Here is a 17974-nt window from a genome sequence, read left to right as displayed (position 1 = left end):
ATCACCACCAAATGCCATTATCTGAGAACGAACTAAAACTTTTGCATGTGGGGCAGTGAGTTGAATACACAACCTCTGGTGGTAAATGTTCCTCACAGGTAATAAAGCATAACCAATTTGGGTTTGTTTCCTAGCTAGTAGCTCCCCTTCCTTGATTCAGCATCCTTTGTAACCTTATCATTACTTTATTCATTAATGAATAGTCTTGTCAGATCTAAGACATATTTGGATCTACTGAAACCTAAGTTTGCAGTTTTTGACTTGGCTTTGCTCAGTTTATTTTTTAGCAATATTAAAATATGAACTTGAAAACATTAAATGAGTGGGGCATTCCGAGAATCAAACTCGGGACCTCTCGCACCCAAAGCGAGAATCATACCACTAGACCAAATGCCCATTTGGTGTTACTATTTTGTGTTTTAAGTTTACTCAACCATTTTCATTAAAGTCAATTGATCTTTTCTCCCCCTAGCTTGTATCCTGAGACTTAAAAGACTAGTAAAAATGGAAAGTTGATGGGTTACCAATTATACTATTTTCTAATGCTTGCTGCAGGAAATGTTGGTAAAATTGAGCTATCTCACAGTTTGGTGTTTTCATGAAGGATTCTTTGAATCTCAGAATTATGACTAACAACTAAAATTAAAGAAATTTGCTGGTTATAGTAAGCTGTAAGCCTGATTTGATAGTTGGCTATGACATTTAAAAATGACGAATGAAGAATATTATCCTGTTGGCATATTCATGTGTGAGTTTTGTGGTTAGTTAAATCTTAAAGTCCCACATGGAATACTAATGAGAAGAGTGAGTGGTTAATTTGGCTTATACTTTTATATATATATATATATATATATTATCCCCTTAATTGGAATCTCCCCAATGTGTTATGCCTGAATTCAAACACAAGAGTATGGCTTGAACCCCCTTGCAGCTTGATAGGGTTCTAAAAGCTGATAATTCATTTCTGGCATCCATAAAAACTTATTATATTTGAATTGGCATTAGTGTTGTTGCTGCAGTCACTAGAATTTTAATCTATGATATTTACATCTTCTGATGTCTAATTTTTTTTTTTTTGGGTAAGTGTTAGAACATATGTAGTTCACTTGTTAATAACATATGTCATTCTTTTATGTAATTGGCTAATCCTTTAACAAAACGTACTTTACTTGTAATTAGGTAGTTCTATGTGTTTTTAATACTTCAAGAAACAAGGTTTCAAGATCAAGTGTTGAAGTCATCAAGTCTGTCCAAGAAACAAGCTGAGAAAGTGCAAGTTCATTAAAACTCGACAGCTACATCTAGCGAGCTTAAGAAAGCTGTTTCAACCCCGTGTGCTCGACACCTGCTCAACACCTCCTATCTGTCGAGATTTATGAAATTCAGAATTCGGATATGATTTTCTTAATGTTTATGTGTTTAGGCCTTCTTTTCTCCTAATCCTAGACATATAAAAGGACTGTTTTAAGAGCCGTCAAAAAGTACACAAGTTGCACAAGCATTGAGCAAAGTCTGTTCAAGCAATTTGTAACCGGAGACAAAGTTTTGTGCTAATTCATCATTCTTGAAGAAGTTGCTGTATATGTGCACCTTTGGGTTTTGTGACCAAGCATCTTCTTGATCTTCATCGTTGGAATAAACTGAATAAATTTGCAGCCAATAACCTTCTACGGTTGGTAATTGAAATCGCGTACTGGGATTCGCGTATTGGTTAGTCACGTACTTGGGAGCTGTGCATCAAAAGGGGAAATTGTCACTACAAAACAAGTCTAATTGGGTATTGGGGTAAGGATTCAACTGTAAGTTGGTATAAAGTACTAGGATTCATTTACTTATAACCGCGATAATAGTGGAATTTCGAGAGTGGTGACCTGAAAATCACCCGGTGGGGTTTTTTGCCGTTAAGTTTTCCCCATTTGTAAACAAATCAACATGTTATTTATTTTTCGCTACATAATTAGTTTATTGGTAATTTGTTTGTGCTACCACGCGTTTGCATGTTAATTAATTGGTTAATTTATTACAAGGAGTTAATACATTTTTGGCCTATCAAGTGGTATCAGAGCAAGCATACTCTGATTAGGTTTAATCTTTGCTGTGTTGATCCATTGACCTCTGTTTGTCATGGATAGAGGACAGTCGTTAATTATACCTCTTTTATTTGATGGCACTAATTATGCATACTGGAAAGTACGCATGAGAGCTTTCTTGCAGTCTTTGGATGAGAAGGTGTGGCAAGCTGTAGAGATTGGTTGGACTAAGTCAAAGGAAGCCCCGGCCGATTAGGATGAAGTAAAGATCAAGGCGGTAAACTTCAACAGTAGGGCATTGAATGTTTTATTTAGTGCGGTCACCAATGAGGAATTCAAGAAAATATCATCAACTAAAACTACTAAGGAAGCATGGTCCATCCTCCAAACAATCTATGAGGGTACAAAGGCTATCAAGGATTCAAAACTTCAGAGGCTCACTACAAGTTTTGAAGAAATAAAAATAGAGGAGGATGAGTTGTTTGATGAGTTTTATGTCAAGCTAAAGGACATAGTGAACTCAGCCTTCAATCTTGGAGAAACTATTCCTGAACCCAAGATTGTGAGGAAGGTGCTCAGATCTCTACCCGAGAGATTCCATACCAAGATTATGGCAATAAAGGAGTTAAAGGATATTAACAAGATTCCTTTGACAGAGCCGGTTGGTAGAGCCGGTTGGTAATCTACAAACTTACGAGCTAGGAGAATTGGCAAGTCAGTTAAAGGCAAGAGCATGGCTTTGAAAGTCAAGAGCAATGACACAAATGATTCTTCCGACGATGAAGATTCCAAGATGAAGTCCTACATTACTAAGCAGTTCAAGAAGTTTATGAAGAATGCCAACGGAAAGAGCTTTGATAAGGACCGTAGGCAATCCAATTCTTCTCAGTTCAAGAGTCAAGATAAAGGGAAGAAGGATGAAAGGGATGGCAGTCAGTACACTATTCCCGCAGGACCTAAGTGCTTTGGGTGTCATAGATTCGGTCACATGAAGCAAGAGTGTCCCACATATCTCAACAGTGTTGGGAAGAGCAAGGCACTTGCTGCTACATTGAGTGACACTGAGCCTGAGGATGATTCTGATGATGAGGATGATGGAATCTTGAATGCCTTCACTGCCACAGTCAATCCTACTGAAGGGATTGTTGAAGACGTGGACGAAGAAGAAGAATTGGTGGATTCTAAGTGTGAGAAGATGGATGATCAAGATGAAATCCATACAGTCTATGAGAAATTATACAAGCTTTTTGAGAAACATGAGAAATTGTATAGGTTAGCCACCAAGAAACTCAGTGATGTGAAACTTAACCGTGAAGAGTTGTCCACAAAGTTTGATGAGGCTAATCAAACTATTAGAGTACTGAGGTTTGAGAACAATTTCTTGGCTGAGAAGACCAAGAAGCTTGAAGCGGATTTGTTTCAAGTTAGAGCTCAATTGGAGAGGACTTCAAGTGTAAAGCTTGATGAGATGCTCAGCATTCAAAAATTTGCTTCAGATCGAACAGGTTTAGGGTATGGTATTTCTTCCTCTAATATTGCTTCTACTAGTAATACTGTTTTTGTTCCCCCTACTAATAATATTGAAATTGAGAACAATGGTGTTAAAACTAAATTAGCTAGTGAGAACTTAGACAAGGGTAAATCTATCCTAGAAGCACTCCCAAAGCAGGATAAGAAAGATGTTAAAAACCCTAGGGCTAAGAAGGCTAACTCTCAAAAGTCTAAACAGAAGAAGCAGCATCTCTGTCATCATTGTGGAGCTGCCAGTCATACTCGACCAAATTGCTATAAGTGGTTAGCCACTTAACAGAGCAACGACATGATAGCATTTAGAAGCCAAAATCAGCTTCAATCCTCTCTTACTCCTCTTAGAGATCTTCTCAAAACCCTCATGTTCCTTTCGAACTTGAACGGTTTCAATTCTTCTCCCTCACCGCTGGTTCAAGGGTTTAATCAATGGAAAGGTTCTTCCAAGGTGTAGAAAAAAAAGGACTCCAAGTGATTCTATCACTTTCTTCTATCTTCTTGTTTTTGTTTGTTGCATTACTTGTGTGTTTTGCTTTACTGTTTTGAGTCAGTCTAGTTTTATGTTTTGCTTTGCTTAACATGTTTTTGTTTGTTTATTTTCAGTTTTGCTTATGTTTTGTTTTTCATATAAAAATTAAAATTAAAATTAAAAAAATCAGAAAATCAGAAAATACAAAAACAGTGTATTTTTCGTGTACATTGGTACTTGTATACCTTGGATGGCCATTGAAACAAAGTTTTCTAAATTTTGTATCTCTTGTAGCTTAGATGACCATCTTTATGCACAACTAAGCAAGTGAGTTTTGTGGCTCTTATTTGTGAATAGTAAGATTAAGTTATCTCTTGGACTTAACACTCGTATCACTCTTTTTGACGGGAAGGATTAGAAAATCCTAAGAGAAAGGCATAAATAACCATCTCACTACTGTTGCCTGCCAATCATGAAAGATATCTATATGCTTCAGCATAGCAAAAATGTGATATCAATGACATTTGTGTGCTTCGGTATAGCAAAATTGAAATGTCAAATGTCATTGGGTATTTCTTTTCTCTCTCTTATACGTCCATGATATGCTAAATTAAAAACAAAAAAAATGCAAAGAAAATAAAAAGCAAAAAGATTTAAAAAAAAAATGAAAATACAAAAATTATATAGTTTATTATAGACAAATACAAATACAAATACAAATACTTTTTTTTTTTTTTTTTTTTTTTTCCAATAAAAGAACAGTTCACATCCAAATTATGCCCAACAATCTTTAATGGAATAAAGATAGCAATACAAAAATGTGAACAAAAAAATCTTATATACCCTTATACATATCAATACACACATAGTGGCAGAAGAAAGAAACAAAAATAATACTAATAGTAAAATAATAATGATGATTGATAAAAGAGAGAGAAAAGAAAATGAACTTGGATATTCACTTCTTTAAAGAGTCAAGAAGATGATGTTGCACCAGGAAAAAAAAATAGATTAATAATTTTGGTTAAGATAGGAGTTTTTGTGTTGAGAAGAAAGAAAATGGGGAAATGGGCTGGCACTAGCAGCTACAACAAAGCTTTGTAGGTACCTAAAGATGAAAAAAAAAATTGAAACTATGTTGGAAAATGGGTTGTCAATGATGCTGGAGAGTGAGTTATTATCCATTGGATTAATTATAAATTTTTTGGACAGTGGAGAAGATCAACTATTAGTCATTATCTTTTTGACTAACTATAAATCTTAGGAATAATTGGGGTGGACAGGTAATAAAGTTTTGAACAATTGAGAAGGCCAACAAAAAATCCATTGGACTAACTAGAAATCTTAGATATATTTCGAGGGGCCAGTTCTAATTTTTTGGGAGGGCTATATCCTATTACTAGTATAGTTGTAGGAGAAAAAAAAAATTTGGGGGGGCCAAGGAGTAATGTAGCTCTACCCCTACTAGGAGATGTGGGAGTTATAGGATGTACCTCGAAAGTTATAGTCCCCATCAAACAGTTATGATTGTGTGTAAGTTAAAGTGATTTTCTCATATCTCAAATCGTCATAACATGTATATACTTATGCAATCTTACGATGTTTTTCACACACAACACGCAATATTCTTTGCTGCTCTTGATACATGTGCAGGTATAATGTGATTTGGTCATCGCAAAGTTTTATATGTGTTAATGTATACTTACTAAACTGTCTTGACTTGTTTTTAAAATATAAAATTGGTTAGACTTGTTATGTGTGTGTGTGTGTGTGTGTTTTTGAGATCCATGTGCTTAAAATTTTTATTGAGAGATGTTTTTGAGAGCTTAATATGTTGATTGGATTATTGGTTGAGTTGCATGTTGGATTGCATTCATGTCTGTGTTTTTCTCTTCTTGAAAAACTGTTTTCAAAAGCTGGCTCGACACCTCCTCGATACCTAGCTATCCGTTGAGTTTATTAAGCTTTTTCTTATTACAATCTCAACAGCTTCTCGATACCTGGTGGATCTACCAAGAAAATTTCTGCCTCCTCAATAGCTTCTTGATAGCTGGGTCGATAGATCGAGCTTCTGTTCTTGGTCCCAGTGGTTTGTTCCTCGACACCTTCTCGACACCTTCATCTGTCAACGATCAATTCCTCGACAGATGGCTCGACACCCCTCAATACCTTCATTTGTTGAGATTTATTAAGGATCTATATATTCTTCCTCATGCGATCTAGAACTCATTTCTCTTGATCTCTCTCTTGATGGCTCTCTTTTTTCTCTCCCAAACACTTTCATCTCACTCCAATCTTGTTCTCAAGGTTTCCTCAAGATTTTCAAGTTTTTCATTACTTGGTAAGCTTCTAATCTCTTATTCTTCATGCATTTCATATTTTGAAACCTAGGTTTTTGGGGTTTTTGAAAAATTTTGGGGTTTTTCAAAATTGATGAGTGTTTGTTAAAATTTTGGGATGGGTTTTCACTTAAATGAGTTTAAAATCTCATGCATTGCATCACATATGCATTATAACAATATTTTCATGCATTTAGATGTATGCAATCTATTTGTATGCTGGTAGAATTGGATTGGGCTGAGCCCATGATAAAATTTCTTTTGCATGTCAAATGTTCATGCATTTCCCATGCATACATACTCTCTATTCAATATACTTGTTATATTTGAATTGCTTTGGGACATTTCAGATTGACTCTCTCTCTCTCTCCTTCTCTTTTTGTTTACATTGGTCGTGTTTATAGCACCTAAGCATAAATTTGCTTCGTCTCGGAACCTTCTTCGTTCCAGGGCCTCGTCTTCATCTAATCCTACTCCTTCTAACATTTAGTTCCGTGATAAGGATGCCCGAAAGGCTTTCTCTGAAAACTTTTCTAGACTGTTCATTCAGAACGACAAGTCATTTTGGCAGACTTTGCTGACACTAACCTTTCCACTGTCATTCACAGTCGGGGATGGGAGTCACTGTGTGACGTCCCGGTCACCTGTCCTTTCGTGCTTATCCAGGAGTTTTACTCCAACATGCATGGGATTGATCGTTCAGTACTTCTTTTCTTCACTCGCTTTCAAGGTATGCGCATTCCTGTCACACCGCAACTTGTTGCGGATGTGCTTCGGGTTCCTAGGATAGAGTTTCCTAACTATCCCTAGTTGTAAGTGTTTGAGGACTGTGTCCAAGGATGAGCTCATGTCCGCTTTCTGTGAACATCCTTTTGACTGGGGTGAGCGTCAGTTTACACCATGTCGGCCTTTTGCTAAAGGTCTTAGATTCTTGAACATGATGATGACCTTTGTACTCCATCCTTACAACTCCATTACTGAGCCTCGTGCTTGATTTTTGTTGTCCCTACTTGAGCATCTTACTATAGGCTTTCTTTCTCATTTCATTCTTTTTATCATAAATGTTCATCTAGATTCGGCATCCCATGATAAGCTCATTTTCCCTTCCGCTATCACGAGGATTCTACACCATTTCTCCGTCTCTTTTCCGGTGTTCGACCATTTCACTGTTATATGTGTCATAGATGCTGCTATCATAAAATGTAGTGAGGCACAGTTTAGGTCACGACAGGAGTCAGCAGCTCCTCCCTCCCATTCGGCTCCTTCATCTCATTCTGCTCCATCCACATCCGCCCCTTCCTCTTCCATGGGTGATGTGACTCTAGGAGACATCATGGCACAGTTGTAGCGCATGGATGCTCGCCTTGATACATTCTCTACTGAGTTGTATCAGGTGAATGTTCGTGTTGGTCGTATTGTACGACGACAGGCGACCATGGGTGGTTTTGTTTCTGAGACTTCTCCTCGACCACCTCCTGTAGCTTCTAATTCTGCAACTGAGGATGATGATGATGATGGCAATGACGATGATGCTTCTGATGATGATGATGGAGATGCTAGCTCTACCAATGAGATGTCTACTTGACACTCTTACCCTTTGTCACTCGTGACAAAAAGGGGGAGTAGTTTTGGGATATGAGAGTAGTCATTCTTAGGAGAAGAGTTAGTATAGGACCATTTTGATAGGGGGAGTGTTGATATGAGGGATGTAGTGAGGATTTTATATATCTTCTCTTTTCTTTCTTTAATAGATACATTGTTCTTGTACATTGGGTCTTGTGACCATTTTTACACATACATTGTACTTATCTTCTTTATATGTTGATGTATGTTTTTCTTTCACCTAACCCTTACATGTGTTGTTTTTTTTCTCTCTTTATACACATGTTTCTTATACTTGTATGCAATTTATTATTTTTATTTCACACTAAGATGTCTTGATGAGTTTTGTTTAAAGTGTTTCAAAAATACAGGTTGTCAAAGTCTACTTGCCATAAACTCTCTTCTTGCAAAAATTTTCAAGAGTTTGTGTTATGATAGATTTTAGTGTATTCAACAAGTAAATATGAGTTGAGTAATTTATGACTTCTCTCATATGTTCATTTGTTTGTTGTGGTTTTGTCAGGAATTGCCAAAGGGGAAGATTGTTAGAACATATGTGGTTCACTTGTTAAAAACATATGTCATTCTTTTATGTAATTGGCTAATCTTTTAACAAAACACACTTTACTTATAATTGGGTAGTTCTAGGTGTTTTAATACTTCAAGAAACAAGGTTTCAAGATTAAGCATTGAAGTCATCAAGTCTGTCCAAGAAACAAGTTGAGAAAGTGCAAGTTCATTAAAGCTTGACAGCTGCATCTATTGAGCTTAAGAAAGCTATTCCAGCCCCGTGTGCTCGACACCTCCTATCTGTCGAGGTTTATGAAATTCAAAATTCTGATATGATTTTCTTAAGATCCATGTTTATGTGTTTGGGCCTTCTTTTCTCCTAACCCTAGACATATAAAATGATTGTTTTAAAGACCATCAAAAGTACACAAGTTACACAAGTATTGAGCAAAGTCTGTTCAAGAAATTTGTGACCGGAGACAAAGTTTTGCCCTAATTCATCATTCTTGAAGAAGTTGTTGTGTATGTGCACCTTTGGGTTTTATGACCAAGCATCTTCTTGATCTTCATCGTTGGGATGAACTGAAGAATTTTGCAGCCAACAACCTTCTACAGTTGGTAATTGAAGTCGTGTACTGGGATCCGCGCATTGGTTAGTCATCTACTTGGAAGTCGTGTATCAAAAGGAGAAATTGTCACTATAGAACAAGTCTAATTGGGTATTGGGATAAGGGTTCAACTGTAAGTTGGTATAAGATATTGGAATTCTTTTACTTGTAACCGCTTGTTATAATAATAGTGAAATTTTGAGAATGGTGACCTGAAAATCACCCAGTGGGGTTTTTTGCCGTTAGGTTTCCCCCATTCGTAAACAATTCACCGTATTATTTATTTTCTGATGCATAATTAGTTTATTGGTGATTTGTTTGTGCTACCACACGTTTGCATGTTAATTAACTTAATTAATTGGTTAATTTATCACAAGGGGTCAATACGTTTTTGGCTTATTAGGAAGTATGAAGTCTAAACTTATAACTTTTAAGATGCCGTTTCCAATTACCTTTACGTCAAGATGTGCAGCAAAGCTATCTTCTGTCTGTTAGAATGTACAAAATTTGGAACCATTGGCTTCTAGCTGCTTACCTATTGATGAAGTGTCTTTACAGGTGAGTGATTTATTTTTGTTAGAGATTGGCCAAATTCTAGAATATCGAGGTTAGGAGGAAAATCAGGTGATATGCCAATCACCACAAAATGTCATCATCCAAGAAACAACTGCAACTTTTGCATGTGGAGGCAGTGATTTCATTACATAACCTCTAGTGGCATATTACCCCCTCAGGTAACAAAGTATGATAAACTTGGGTTTTTTTCCTAGCTCCCCTTCCTTAATTCAGCATCTTCTAATGCCAAATTTATTACTTCATTCATAAATGAAGAGTCTTGTCATATTTAAGATATATTTGGCTTTATTGAATCTTCATCTTGCAGTTCTTGACTTGACTTTGCTCTGTATATTTTAAGCATTATTAAAAACTGAACTGAAATACTTCAAAACTTTAGTAAACAACATAATTTGTAAATGCGGAGGCATTCCAAATAAAAAATTTTGTAATTTAAAATGAAGTTAAAAATGTGGGGCATTCCGAGAATTGAACTCGGGACCTCTCGCACCCTAAGTGAGAATCATACCACTAGATCAAATGCCTTACTATTTGTTCATTTATTTTTATTATGTAATTTTTAATTTATGATTTGTCATAGATAGACTAAATCTCTACAGTGTTAAATTATCATATTAGATCCTTCACCCGTGAGGCCATGAGCTGTAACTGACGAATTCAGATATCAAGGTATATGAGGTTAGTCCTCTCTGGCTTATGTTTATGTTACCCTATGTGAATTATTTTTTCTTTGCTAAGTGCCCCTTATGTCAATTACTACTTGATCTCTCTTTATTCGACTTCTCTCTCTCTTTCTTCATAGAAAGCTAGGTAAATCCTAGACTAATCTAGGACTACTGTACTTGTTCTATAAGTACAAAAGCTTACAATAGGTTTGGGTTCCTTTAGACCATAATATCTCTTACTAGTAACAACTACAATTCTCCTTTAGGGAAACAAAGTAAGATGAAAATTTGGTTCTAGCATAAAAACTAGCCATATTTGATTTGGTATCAATGCAGTTGCTGCAAGCTGCAGCCACTAGAATTTTAGTTTATGATATTCTCATTCTCTGAAGTCTAAACTTATATAACTTATAACATGCCCTTTCCTATACCTTTACATAAGGATGTGCAGCAATGCTATGTTTTGTCATTATCTGAGAATGAACTAAAACTTTTGCATGTGTGGCAGCGAGTTGAATACACAACCTCTGGAGGTAAATGTTTCCTAGCTACTAGCTCCCCTTCCTTGATTCAGCATTTTCTGAAACCTTATTTATTACTTTATTCATTTTTTTTAAAGTATTACTTTATTCATTAATGAATTGTCTTGTCAGATCTAAGATATATTTGGATATATTGAAACCTAAGTTTGTAGTTATTGACTTGACTTTGCTCAGTATATTTCTCAGAAATATTAAAATCTGAACAGATAAACATTGTAAAGAGAATTAAGTGAATGGGGCATTCTGAGAATCGAACTCGGGACCTCTCGCACCCAAAGCGAGAATCATACCACTAGACCAAAGGCCCATTTGGTGATACTATCTTGTGTTTAAGTTTAATAAACTATTTTCATTAAAGTCAATTGATCTTTCTTCCCTCCTACCTTTTAGCCTGGGACTTTAAATACTTGTAAAAATGGAAGGTTGCTGGTTTAACAAATTATACTAATGTCTAATGCCTGCTGCAGGGAATGTTGGGTATCTCTCAGTTTGGTGTTTTCATCTAGGGTTCTTTAGATCTTGGAATTGTGACTAACAGCTCAAATTAAAGAATTAGTTGTTTATAGGTAAGCTGTAAGCCTAGTTTGATAGTTGGCTATGAGAAAATGATTATAAGTTGATGAATGGACAATATTACCCTGTTGGAATATTCATGTGTGAGTGGTGTGGTTAGTTATAAGTGATGGAGTCCCACATGAGATACTAATGACAAGAGTGAGTTCCACCAACCAGAACAAGGAACACTTGGAAGGATGCACATCTGATTTAAGGCTTTAACCACTTGTGGGTTCCTTCAGAGGAGAAGATATTTCGGATAAAATAAGCCCACTTCTCCTGTTGAAGATGGAGTCTAGTATAAAAACTAACCATATTTGATTTGATATCTGTGTAGTTGCTTCAGTCACTAGAATTTTAATCAATGATATTCTCATTCTTTGAAGTCTAAACTTATTACTTATAGATGACCTTTCCAAATACCTTTACATCTGGATGTGCAGCAATGCTATGTTTTGCCCACTACATTGTACAAAATTTAAAACCATTGCCTTCTCGCTATTTACCTATTGATGAAGTGTCTTTGCAGTTAAGTAGTTGGTTTTTGTTGAGAGTAATTGGCCTAATTCTTAAAATGTTAAGGTGAGGAGAACAATAAGGTGAAATGCATATCACCACAAAATGCCATCATTTGAGAAAGAACTGAATCTTTTGCAAGTGTGGGCAGTGAGTTGAATACATATAACCTCTGGTTGCATTAAAGGAATAAAGGATGGTAAATTTGGGTTTGTTTCCTGTATCCCCTTCCTTGTTTCAGCATCTTTTGAAACCAAATTTATTACTTTATTCATTAATAAATAGTCTTATCAGATCTAAGATACATATGGATTTATTGAAAACTGGTTTTGCAGTTAATGACTTGACTTTGCTCAATTTATTTTTCAGCAATATTAAAATCTGAACTTAAAAAAAAATTATTAGTAAAGAACAATAAATGAATGGGGCATTCTGAGAATCAAACTCAGGACCTCTCGCACCCAAAGCGAGAATCATACCACTAGACCAAATGCCCATTTGGTGATACTATTTTGTGTTTTAAGTTTACTCAACCATTTCCATTAAAGTCAGTTGAGCTTTTCTCCCACTAGACTGTAGACTGAGACTTAAAAAGACTAGTAAAAATGGAAGGTTGCTGGGTAACCAAATTATACTAATGTCTAATACTTGCTGCAGGAAATGTAGGTAAAATTAAGCTATCTCATAGTTTGGTGTTTTCATGAAGGACTCTTTAAATCTTGGAATTGTGACTACCAACAAAAATTAAAGAAATTAGCTGGTTTTAGAAAGCTTTAAGCCTGGTTTGATTGTTGGCTATGACATTTAAACATGATGAATGGAGAATATTATCCTGTCGGCATATTCATGTCTGAGTGGCGAGGTTACTTATTATATTTGATTTGGAATCAGTGCAGTTCTGCAGTCACTAGAATTTTGATCTATGATATTTTCATCTTCTAATGTCCAAACATTTTTTTTTGGTAAGTCTGAAGTCTAAACTTATAACTTTTAAGATGCCCTTACCAAATACCTTTACATCAAGATGTGCAGCAAAGCTATCTTCTGTCCATTAGATTGTACAAAATTTGGAACCATTGGCTTCTAGCTGCTTACCTCTTGATGAGTGTCTTGATAAGTGAGTGATTCATTTTTATTAGTAATTGGCCTAATTCTAGAATATTGAGGTTAGGAGGAAAATCAGTTGATATGCCAATCACCACAAAATGCCATCATCCAAGAAACAACTAAATCTTTTGCATGTGGAGGCAGTGAGTTCATTCCATAACCTCCGGTGGGAAATTACCCCCTCAGGTTATAAAGTATGATAAATTTGGGTTTGTTTCCTAGTTCCCCTTCCTTAATTCAGCATCTTCTGATGCCTAATTTATCACTTCATTCATAACTTAATAGTCTTGTAATATTTAAGATATATTTGGCTTTATTGAAACCTAATTTTGCAGTTCTTGACTTGACTTTGCTCAGTATATATTAAGCATTATTAAAAACTGAACTGAAATACTTCAAAACTTTAGTAGACAACATTTAATGAATGGGGCATTCCGAGAATCGAACTCGGGACCTCTCGCACCCAAAGCGAGAATCATACCACTAGACCAAATGCCCATTTGATGGTGTTATTTGTGCTTAAGTTTGGATTAACCATTTTCACTGAAGTTGATATCTTCCCCCCAACCTACCTTCTAGGTTGAGACTTTGAATTGTAAAAATGCAAGGTTGCTAAATTACCAACTTATACTAATGTGTAACAGTTGCGGCAGGAAATGTAGGAAAAATTGAGCTATGTCACAGTTTGGTGTTTTCAGGTAGGGTCTTTAATCTCAGAATTGTGACCAACAGTTCAAGCTAAAGAGGTTATAAGCTGGCTATAGTAAGCCTACTTTGATAGTTGGCACTGATATTTAAAGTGACAGATTAGAAACTGAACATTTTATGAATCGAACTCCTTAGGACCTCTCATTGTTGAAGCATAAATCATACATACCACTAGATCGAGTGTCTAGTAGTTCAACCTCATCTAAGTACCTAACCACATTCATCATATCCATTTGATGTTTGCTGGTTTGACTCCCAACATAGTTTTATTATTCATTTACGAATTAAAACCAAATGTTGAAAATTTGAAATCCATTGAATTGCTAAAGGAGCATTTTCTTGTATATGTGAGTCCAACTCCAATAGAACACAAAGATAAGGAACAATGAATGATGCATTCATTCACCAAATGTAGTGTCAGATCTAAGATATATTTGGACGGATTTGGATCTATCAGATCTAAAATATTTACGATAAAGTAAGCCCCACTTCTCTTGTTGAGGATGGAATTTAGCATAAAAACTAAACCATATTAGATTTGATATCAGCGTAGTTGCATCAGTCACTAGGATTTTAATCTATCATATTCTCATTCTTTGAAGATTAAACTTGTTACCTATTAGATTACTCATTAATGCAGACGCGATATGTCTCGAAGATTTTGCAATTACAATCTGCGTTCAAGTGGAGGTGATATCTTAATTCAACCAAGCATTTTCCTAATGTAGTCTAACTACTGCATAAAATCAAATTTTATTCTCTTTCTAAAAATTTTAAGCAGCTGAAAATCCCAAAAAATTTTGATTACTTGGTAATACTAATAGTTTTCATAATAATTTACTGGTTCTGTTGAATATTTATTTGTGAAAGCTATGTCCTCGTTTTGTGTAGTCTAGCTGGCTATCCTTTGACTGAATTGCATGGCTAAGTTCACTCCTAATTTAGGAGCTATCCATTTTTATTTTATACAATTTTTTTTTGTGGGGTAAATCCCAAATTGTTAGTAATTTAGTTCACTCCAGCTGACTGAGTAATCAAAAATCAAGGATCCTATGAAATATGCTCCTATCCCATGGTTCTATACTTCTTTAAGGATAAATGGAATAAAGTGTGGTTAAGTTGATTTTAGAATCAGGTTATAAGATGGGGGCATTCCAAATGGAAAATTTTGTAATTTAAAATCAAGTTAAAAAATATGGGGCATTCCGAGAATTGAACTCGGGACCTCTCGCACCCAAAGCGAGAATCATACCACTAGACCAAATGCCCTACCATTTGATCATTTAATTCCATTAAGTAGTTTAATTTATGATTTGTCATAGATGGACATAATCTCTATGATGCAGAATTATCATATTATATTCTTCATAGATGGACATAATCTCTATGATGTAGAATTATCATATTATATTCTTCACCCATGAGCTGTAATTGACTAATTCAGAAATCAATGTATTTGAGGTTAGTTGTCTCTGGCACATGTTTACGTTACCGGTTTCCTATGTCAATTATTGTTTCTTTGCTAAGTACCCCTAATGTCAATTACTACTTGAGCTCTCTTTATTTGACTTCTCTCTCTCTCTTTTCATAGAAAAGCTAGGTAAATCCTAGACTAATCTAGGACTACTGTACTTCGGGCTCCTTTAGGCCATAATATCTCTTACTAGTAACAACTACAATTCTCCTGTAGGGAAACAAAATAAGATGAAAATTGGGTTCTAGCATAAAAACTAACCATATTTGATTTGGTATCAATGCAGTTGCTGCAAGCTGCAGCCACTAGAATTTTAGTCTATGATATTCTCATTCTCTGAAGTCTAAACTTATATATCTTATGACATGCCCTTTCCAATACCTTTACATCAGGATGTGCAGCAATGCTATGTTTTGTCATTATCTGAGAATGAACTAAAACTTTTGCATATGTGGCAGTGAAATGAATACACAACCTCTGGAGGTAAATGTTTCCTAGCTAGTAGCCCCCCTTCCTTTTTTTGAGGAACAACGGAAATTGCTTTTATTCAGCTAAGCCTAATAAATCGGCTTGTAGTACATCATAAAAATGTGACGGAACCTCCTCCATCCAAACTAACAAATCTAGAATGCCAGCGGCATGTCTAGCCAGATTATGAGCTAAAACATTACAATCCCTCTTTGCATGAGAGTAAAGTAATTCTTCAAAATGCTGAGACAACTGTTTTGCATCTTCAATGAGCAAACCCATTGGTGTGAGCAAACTCTCATCCTCCATTAACCCTTTAATAACTGTCAATGCATCACCCTCCAACACAGCCCGTTTCACTCCCACATCCAAAGCAAAGGAGAGAGCCCAGCCCGCTGCTTTTGCTTCAATATCATTGCTACATAATAACTGGTGTACCGGTTTTGAACATGAAGCAATCACAGAACCGTGGTGGTCTCTTATTACAACTCCAATACCAGATTTTTTATCACGTGGAAAAACGGCACCATCAAAGTTAATCTTGAATAGCTCAGCTGGTGGTGGCTGCCAAAGAGGTCTGGAGCTGTGAACCCGCTGCACTGGAGAAGCAGAAGCCAATTGTCTCGCGTGATAGTCAGCTAGCCAGGACTTTGCAATATTTGGAATCTGATGAAGTGAGTCCGCTTTGGTGGTCTCTTATTACAACTCCAATACCAGATTTTTTATCACGTGGAAAAACGGCACCATCAAAGTTAATCTTGAATAGCTCAGCTGGTGGTGGCTGCCAAAGAGGTCTGGAGCTGTGAACCCGCTGCACTGGAGAAGCAGAAGCCAATTGTCTCGCGTGATAGTCAGCTAGCCAGGACTTTGCAATATTTGGAATCTGATGAAGTGAGTCCGCTGGTTGGTTGAGGCGAACTCTATTCCGTTGGTTCCAGACTGTCCAAACCGTGACTGCAAAGAGCTCTGGCTGATGGTTGTTTTTAATTAGCCACGATAGCAGCTCCTTGAAAGTCATGAACTGAACTGAAGACCGAAAACTCCACAGCTCAATATCTGCCCACACCGCATCTAATTCTGGGCAAGACCACAATGCATGCTTCGAATCTTCTGAATTGGCGTGGCACCTGACACATGATGAACCAGTGGAGATGGTGCGGCGGAACAGAGCACTCATCGTTGGAATGGCTTCTCGGCAAGCTCTCCAAAGTAGTGTTTTCACCTTAGGAGGGACATGCATTGACCAAATTCCCTTCCACAGCTGTTTCTCTTCAACTGTAACCTCTTGTGGTTCATTATGCAGCTCATCTTCCTTCTCTCCAAAGTAGCCCCCCTTCCTTGATTCAGTATTTTCTGAAACCTTATTTATTACTTTATTCTTTTCTTTTCTTTTTTATAAGTATTACCTAATGAATAGTCTTGTCAGATCTAAGATATATTTGGATCTATTGAAACCTAAGTTTGTAGTTATTGACTTGACTTTGCTGAGATTATTTCTCAGCAATATTAAAATCTTAACAGAAAAACATTGTAAAGAGAATTAAATGAATGGGGCATTCCGAGAATCGAACTCGGGACCTCTCGCACCCAAAGCGAGAATCATACCACTAGACCAAATGCCCATTTGGTGATACTATCTTGTGTTTAAGTTTAATAAACTATTTTCATTAAAGTCAATTGATCTTTCTTCCCTCCTACCTTTTAGCCTGAGACTTTAAATACTTGTAAAAATGGAAGGTTGCTGGTTTACCAAATTATACTAATGTCTAATGCCCGCTGCAGGAAATGTCATCTATCTTGCAGTTTGGTGTTTTTCATGTAGGGTTATGTAGATCTTGGAATTGTGACTAACTGCTCAAATTAAAGAATTAGCTGGTTATAGGTAAGCTGTATGCCTAGTTTGATAGCTGGCTAATAGTTGGCTATGACATTTGAACATGATTATAAGTTGATGAATGGAGAATTTACACTTTTGGTATATTCACATGTGAGTGGTGTGGTTAGTTAAGTGTTGAAGTCCCACATGAGATACTAATGACGAGAGTGAGTGGTTAATTGGCTTAAGCTTTTGGGTCAAATGATGTCCCTATGTGTTATATTAACCCCTCAATCTCACCCAACAAGTGATATTAGAGTAAATGGTTCAACTGGGCAAGTATTCATTAGTGAATCCCACCAACTAGAACAAGGAACACTTGGAAGGATGCATGTCTGATGTAAGGCTTGAACCACCTGTAGGTTCCTTCAGAGTAGAAGATATTTTTGATAAAATAATCCC

At 36.2% G+C, this 17974-nt stretch overlaps 5 non-coding genes across 5 annotated transcripts; all 5 read right to left on the bottom strand.

Moving 5' to 3' along the window:
* Positions 1-324: 324 nt before the first annotated feature.
* Positions 325-396, bottom strand: TRNAP-UGG (transfer RNA proline (anticodon UGG)). Its single transcript has one exon. It is a non-coding gene; the product is annotated as a tRNA-Pro (tRNA).
* Positions 397-12363: 11967 nt separating this feature from the next.
* Positions 12364-12435, bottom strand: TRNAP-UGG (transfer RNA proline (anticodon UGG)). The gene has a single exon. It is a non-coding gene; the product is annotated as a tRNA-Pro (tRNA).
* Positions 12436-13472: 1037 nt separating this feature from the next.
* Positions 13473-13544, bottom strand: TRNAP-UGG (transfer RNA proline (anticodon UGG)). The gene has a single exon. It is a non-coding gene; the product is annotated as a tRNA-Pro (tRNA).
* A 1407-nt stretch (positions 13545-14951) lies between these two features.
* Positions 14952-15023, bottom strand: TRNAP-UGG (transfer RNA proline (anticodon UGG)). Its single transcript has one exon. It is a non-coding gene; the product is annotated as a tRNA-Pro (tRNA).
* A 2223-nt stretch (positions 15024-17246) lies between these two features.
* Positions 17247-17318, bottom strand: TRNAP-UGG (transfer RNA proline (anticodon UGG)). Its single transcript has one exon. It is a non-coding gene; the product is annotated as a tRNA-Pro (tRNA).
* Positions 17319-17974: the final 656 nt, after the last annotated feature.

This window comes from Quercus suber, unplaced genomic scaffold (genome assembly GCF_002906115.3).
Source record: "Quercus suber isolate HL8 unplaced genomic scaffold, Cork oak 2.0 scaffold_62, whole genome shotgun sequence".
In the NCBI taxonomy this organism is placed as follows: domain Eukaryota; kingdom Viridiplantae; phylum Streptophyta; class Magnoliopsida; order Fagales; family Fagaceae; genus Quercus; species Quercus suber.
Note: the sequence above shows the minus strand (reverse complement) of the source record. Positions and strands in the feature narration are given on the sequence as shown.